At 39.0% G+C, this 6,493-nt stretch overlaps 1 pseudogene; it reads right to left on the bottom strand.

Moving 5' to 3' along the window:
• Window positions 1-4,799: 4,799 nt before the first annotated feature.
• Window positions 4,800-6,161, bottom strand: LOC149231593 (polygalacturonase QRT3 pseudogene; annotated as a pseudogene).
• Between the last annotated feature and the right edge of the window lie 332 nt (window positions 6,162-6,493).

Raw genomic sequence — 6,493 nt, 5'->3', positions numbered from 1 at the left:
TCCATTGTTCAACACATTTCAGCTCAACTTGTCGTTGATGATTGTTTTGTTGCACAAGGTACCTTTGGTGTCATTTAGTGCAGGGAACGAAATTGATGCAAAGCAGTGCACAACTCAGTGAGCTGGAAAAGCATGCAAGCAAAGAGGGCTCAAATTTCAGCATGGGTCTTTACTTGGTTCATTATGGTTTTCTTACTTTTATTGTTCGTGAACAGAACCATTGTACTTCTTTTTGAGAGGTTTTTGCAGCACATATTCCAAGATTTTGGGATGTGCATTTGCATTACTTTCAACATGCTACAACCAGTACAAGAATTCTTCTACAACTACTTCATTTTTGGAAGTTTGTTGTGAGTATTGGCCTAAGTCACTTTTAGTTTTCCTTCTGGAGAAGGAGGTGCCATTGATGGGCATAGTGACTGTTGGCAAGCCCGCATTTTCAGTGGAAGATTTCAGCTCATACATCAGCAAGTGTCATTGCTGTTTTATGCAATTTTCAGAATTGTCTAGCGAGAAAGCTTAGTCGGGATTCGACAAGTACTTGGCTTATTCAGCAAAAATTCGCCATGACGACAGTTGGCAAGGCAAGAGATTTTGGTTATCTTTCTACTCATTTGGCTGAATGGAAGAGGATATTTTTGTTCTCCCATTTGTTGTACAATTCAATTCAGAGTTTTCAGTAATCTTTTGGGGACCAAAAGCCTCTCATTTGGGAGGTGTGATCAGGAGCTCAAGACCAAGTGTCGAAAAATGCTCAAAACTGAAGGTGCTCAGAATTGGTTTGAACCTAAATGACTGGATAGAGCTCATCCTCTTGATTCCAACGCCGTGAACAGTTCAAAAAACAGACTTCGTATGCAGAAGTTATCTCAATTTCAAAATCACCCAATATCCTCCATTTTTTGAATTAAAAAAAAAAATTAAAATAGAATATTCCTCAAAATATTCCTTAGAATATTCTCGAGAATAATCCAAAAATATTTTTTGGCAGTTAATGGAATGCTGCCACGTGGCAGGCCCGAAGGCCGCCACGTGGCCCAAGGTGACATCATCATATTTTTGGGCGCATATATAAAATTTTGGGCGAAATGGTGGATTGAATGCCCGACCTACCTCATAACAGCGCAGAGGTTTAATCAGGACTTGTTATGTCAATGGGATATTTCATATTTAAAGTGTGAACAGTTAATTGGCGGGCCCAAAAAGGGGCTAGCCCCTTACGCATACGATCACGCGCCATGAACCAGGAATTAAGACCTGTGTGAGGCATGAAATCCAATGCCACAACCCATGCCCTCAAATCTCGGTCACATGTGCATGGTTAGCTCTGGCGGTTAAGGGCCTAACTGGCAGTTAGGTTGGTGGTGGTGCCATTTTTGGTGGGCTTATTTGGCCCTTAACTAAAGTTAACTTGAGTTTTTTTAGGGGAAAACAAGAAATTCATGAATATGCCATAACTTTGGCTAGGAGAGACCTTTTTGGATGATTTTTTTTTGATGTTGGGTCCCTTCGAACTTCTGAAGCCATTGGCATAGTTTTCACAGCCAACGAAGGTCATTTCCAGGTGTCTTTGCTTTGTGGAAGTTCGAGGAGCCACCCGGGCCATATCAGTTTAGGAGTTGCATTGGGATGTGTGCAGACATTGAATGTGAAATGAAGGTCATTCCTGACTGTAATAAATGTTATGAGTCCATTTCTACAACTCTTTTTGCATGTTGAGGCATTCTTCACCTTGAATTTCTTCAGGGAAGCTTTCAGGGCCACTAGGGCCATTTCAGTGCTTGAGATGTTTAGGGGCTGTATTCATTCGTTTTTGGCGATTCAAAAGACTAATTCTGTTGTTTTCAACCTTTTGAGTCCATTGGAGGAGGATTTTGAACCATTGGAGGTCATCTTCACCTCAAATTTCTTCATAGAAGTTTAAAGGGCCACTAGGGCCATTTGAATAAAGTATTGTTTAAGGTACAATTTCACTATTTAGTGCTTGGGGAAGAACATTCTTAGCTATTTCCTATCTTTTGATTCTGTTTTCACAGTCAGATTTGCCTTTAGAGGCACTTATTTATTGGTATTAGCCTTCACAGCTTTCTTGAGGACAAGCCCATTTTGGGAGGCTTGGTCCAGCAGATGTAGCCTAGGAGGGGTGAACTGCTTCATTATCTTTGTGTCAATATTTTTTGAAGGTTTCATGCTAAACATATCTGATATAATGTGTTAAACAACAAATTTAAATAACTTTACTTCACACATAAACACCTAAACAATTGCTCAATCTTAGTTGTTTTATTCCGCAAGGCATCAAGCTTCAAGCATGAGTATGTTAATGACATCTGAGTGTTTATTTCTATTATTTCTTTAGGTAGAGCCTGTAGAGGGCCAGGTAGCCTCTGGATCTCATCCTCTCTTTAGAGGTGAAATATCCGGTAAATGCCCCTACAGTCAATCTCTGTATTAGAAATAAGAAGTTCTCACATTTTCAGAGTTAACCTTGGAGTTGTTTGGACATTTAAAATTATTGGAAATGACTACCTTGCACCCTTTATTCAACTACAGTCCATTTTCAGATCAAATAATTATCTTATGGATAGTAATGGATTTCTTGAGGGCAAATAATTGTTGGTTGACAGGATTTGTAATATTCCCTTTTCTTGATATGGTCAAAATGGACGGAATTTACCTATGGTACTTTCCATGGTATTTTCCCATGGGATTTGCCCATGGTATTTGCCTTCATTTTTCGAGGGAAAATAAAAAATAAGATTTCTATAGATTCCATCTAGCCTATTAAAGGGGATAGGAACTACGCCTTTGGATCACTCTGAATTTATCTATCTTATTGTGTTTTTCTTCAGAACTTGGTGTGGCCAGTTCCAGTTTGATCCTAGGGAAGAAAACCCTGTGGGAGTGATTTGTCTAGTGGATCTATCTAGGGTCCACAATTGTTCTTGAGTGCCTTGATTTCTCATTTTATGGGAAACCTTGCATGCCATTAGCAAGGGTTTCTATCTTATCAATCTAGCATCTTTTATTTACAGACATTAATTAAATATGTGGGTACATTTTTCTTTCCCAGATCCCTTTGTGTTCCGTGTTTTGTGTTGAAGCATTTTTAGGACACTACAATGTGCCAAATCTACTAAAAATTTAATGTTTGGGGTCTTACATACAAATTTCACCAAATTAATCCACCAAGACCACTACTTGTGCACTAAATATGTTCATATATGATCTGAATGGAAAATGGCATCCACCCATGGTATTGTAAGTGAAATCAACCCATGCTATTCATAAACCCCTCGTATTTACCCACCCATTGAATTTACCTGTGGTATTGTAACAAAAAAAGGCTATAAGTATCAAGTCGTGTTTTGTAAAAGGATAGATTGTCCACCATAATCTAGCCTTTACAACTATTATCTATTTCAATAAAAAGGTTTCTTTGTGGTTTTCTTTATTGCTTGTTCTCCTTATTTTCTGTTGGCATTTCAATTTTTCAGACCTTGGGGGCCTTGCCACCCAAGATCCATTTCAATTGTTTAGACCTTGGGGGCCTCCCCCCAAGACTTAGATTAGCAGCATCAGAGTCTGGTTACGATTCCATGGGAATGAGGGTTTGATGCATATTTCAGTTTTATAATTTTGTAGCAATATTCAACAAACCTTGGGCATGTGTTACGCAAGGAAAATTTTAAGAATGAAAGTTTTTCTTAAAGTTTAGAAAACTTGGCGAATCTTACTAGTCCCTAATATGCAAATTTTAAAATGTTTGGCAATATTTTTGTAAAGTTATTCATATTTCTAATAATTTTATAAGTATATATAAATTTTTGGTGATTTTTAAGGTAAAATAATTTTATACTATAAAATGTGGGCTAATAATTTTTAGAAAAAATGGAAATTAACGAATCTTTTTTTTGGAAAAAAATGGAAAATTAGCCCACCTACAAATATTAGCCCCTAAAATGTTCCCTGCTGTTACGACCTCCACAGAGCACTTTCTTGGGCAAAGCGAGAAGATTTTTTTTTTCTTTTGCAAGAATTTTTTGGGGCGGTGAGCTTTCAAATCAGATCTAAAAATTTTGGTGAAAAATTTACAAAAATGAATAACATAGCTAGATTCCTTGCGAAAAACTACCCAAATTCAAAAAAAATTGGCCAAATCAGAGTTCAAATGAGTGAGATATTGCTGATTTAAAATCAACTATTTGTTCAGAACTTTTGTGATGACGAAACCATTGCAGCACGAATCTAAGTTTCCAGAGTTTCTAGATAAGGATTTCAAACACATGGAAAGATGCAAAATGGTCATTTTGTAACAGGTTATAATAAATATTCTAAGTTATAATAACCGATTTATGTCCATTTTAAATCTAGAATAGAATTCAGAGTGGGTTCCTTTTGGAGACATGCCCTCCCACGCCGCTTTAGTAGGCACCTGCTTCACATTCACAAATTTCAACATAGCAACATTCGAATTGGGTTATTTTGAAACATTCCCTCCCACCCCAGGCTATGTAGGCATCTGTTACTTCATCAATAGTTAGCATCACGACTATGGGTCAACCACACAAAATCATTGTCATCGAAGTCCATTTACTAGGCCGCACACTATTAGTATCACAGTTGGCCACAAGCATTCTAGGGTATCTCTATCATCGAATCTTCACTTTTCATGGTTATGGGTCATCCAAAAACCCACACTTTATCGATGTCCATTTGATAGGCCACACACTGTCAGTATCACAGTAGGTCACAAGGATTTTGGGGTATTTCTATCCTCGGATCTTCTTTCATCACAGTTATGGGTGAAGAAAGAAACTATTGGTAATGTCAAGCTGCATGGGATCTTAATGGCAGTATAGTCCATATAACAACTAATAATCCTCATTTGAGTCAATTCACTGAGCTGTAGTTTGATTCCAACGCCTTTGAACGCTGCGACCTTATTATAGCAGTGGAATCCAGTGAATATATTGGCTTGCCCATTGACCTCTATCCCCACAGTAGCCAAAAAAATTGACAACATCCATTACATCGTTCTCATTTCCCATGAGACTTATGCCCATGATACTGAATCTGTTCTCGCTGAGGTTTCCACTAGCGGTAATATGTTGCCCATGGAAGGAATTTTGGATAAATGTCTCATGCTCGCCCTGAACCATGATGCCATATGACATGAAATGTGAGATATAGTAATTATCAATGTTGATTCTCAGGGAATTGATCACTAGAATCCCTCCCCCTCAAAAATTTTCATCCAACATCAAATCCTGCAGAGAAATGTCCTCATATGATGCACTATGATGGACATTATTGTTCATGGAAGAAGTGAACTCATCCCCATGGAAGATTGTATCGATCTTGGCATTGGTCGAGGACCATAGCTCAATCAAGTAACGATCCTCCGAGAAATCTTCTGAAGCCCATAGAGTACTGCCATTAATCAATTCATTAGCGTCATCGCTTCTGGGTAGCCGTAGAGGCTTGCTGATGAGATAATTTCCTTCTTCAAAAAGAATCTCGATGCCTCCGAGGTTGCTTACACCAGGCATTGTGTGCCCCCTCGTAGCTACATCGAAGCTCTCGTTGATCACTGCCATGATGGCCTGGGTGTTGTCCCTGGCACCGGTTGGATCAACACCATATTTTGTCACATATAAAAGTGCCCCTGTGACTTGACTGTTTCATTGTCTGTCCTAGGTTGTCTAACCAACGATCGAGTCAACTTCCAGCGAGCAACCAGAATTCTCTCGGCATCCTCCCGACTTAGATGCTTGGGAACAGTGGCAACCAGGGAATCCTGACTCTCTAGACTCTAGGATTTCAAATTCATCTGAGCAAGAGGCTTGGATGGTCCCAAACTCCTGTGACTATCAACACCAAATAAGATTTTGAGAAACATCACCACAATCAATATTGAATTGATTTCCAAGGCACCCATAACTTCTTTAGTCCTCCTAATCCTAGGTTTCTATTAATGAAATAAAAATAACTGCTCGCTTGGCCTAAGATAGTATGGGTCACTTCTCCTTGCATTTTCTCAGAAGATTGGAATGGTCTCTGTTGAAGGGGCAGAAGGCCCCCAGCTGAATCCACCACCCACAGAGCTCCTTCATGTTGTTGGGATAGAAACCATAGATGTCAACACCCACCATGGGCATTATGAACATGCAAGTTGAGTATTGTCGAGATACAGTAGCGTAGATCCTCCCATTTATTCCTTACTGAATCTAAATTTCACAAAACTTTGGAGACCTAGATAGCCGAGAGCACAATGTGGAATGCTAGCCAAAGAGTACCACTCCTCCACAGAATGTGAAAACAAGACTAGGATAATGATAAGGGAGTGGAGGAGCTGCTCAGTAGTAGGTAATGCCTTTGAATCCTCCAACCCAACAAATAGGAATTCCATGAGAACTTGAATGAGGAATCCTTGATATGAAAATCCCAAATGCCATGGATTCATAACCCGCTCTGATACTACTGATCCAAA

The sequence above is a fragment of the Pinus tabuliformis genome, chromosome J (genome assembly GCF_031772625.1).
Source record: "Pinus tabuliformis cultivar Carrire ecotype Pingquan chromosome J, CPIR1, whole genome shotgun sequence".
In the NCBI taxonomy this organism is placed as follows: domain Eukaryota; kingdom Viridiplantae; phylum Streptophyta; class Pinopsida; order Pinales; family Pinaceae; genus Pinus; species Pinus tabuliformis.
Note: the sequence above shows the minus strand (reverse complement) of the source record. Positions and strands in the feature narration are given on the sequence as shown.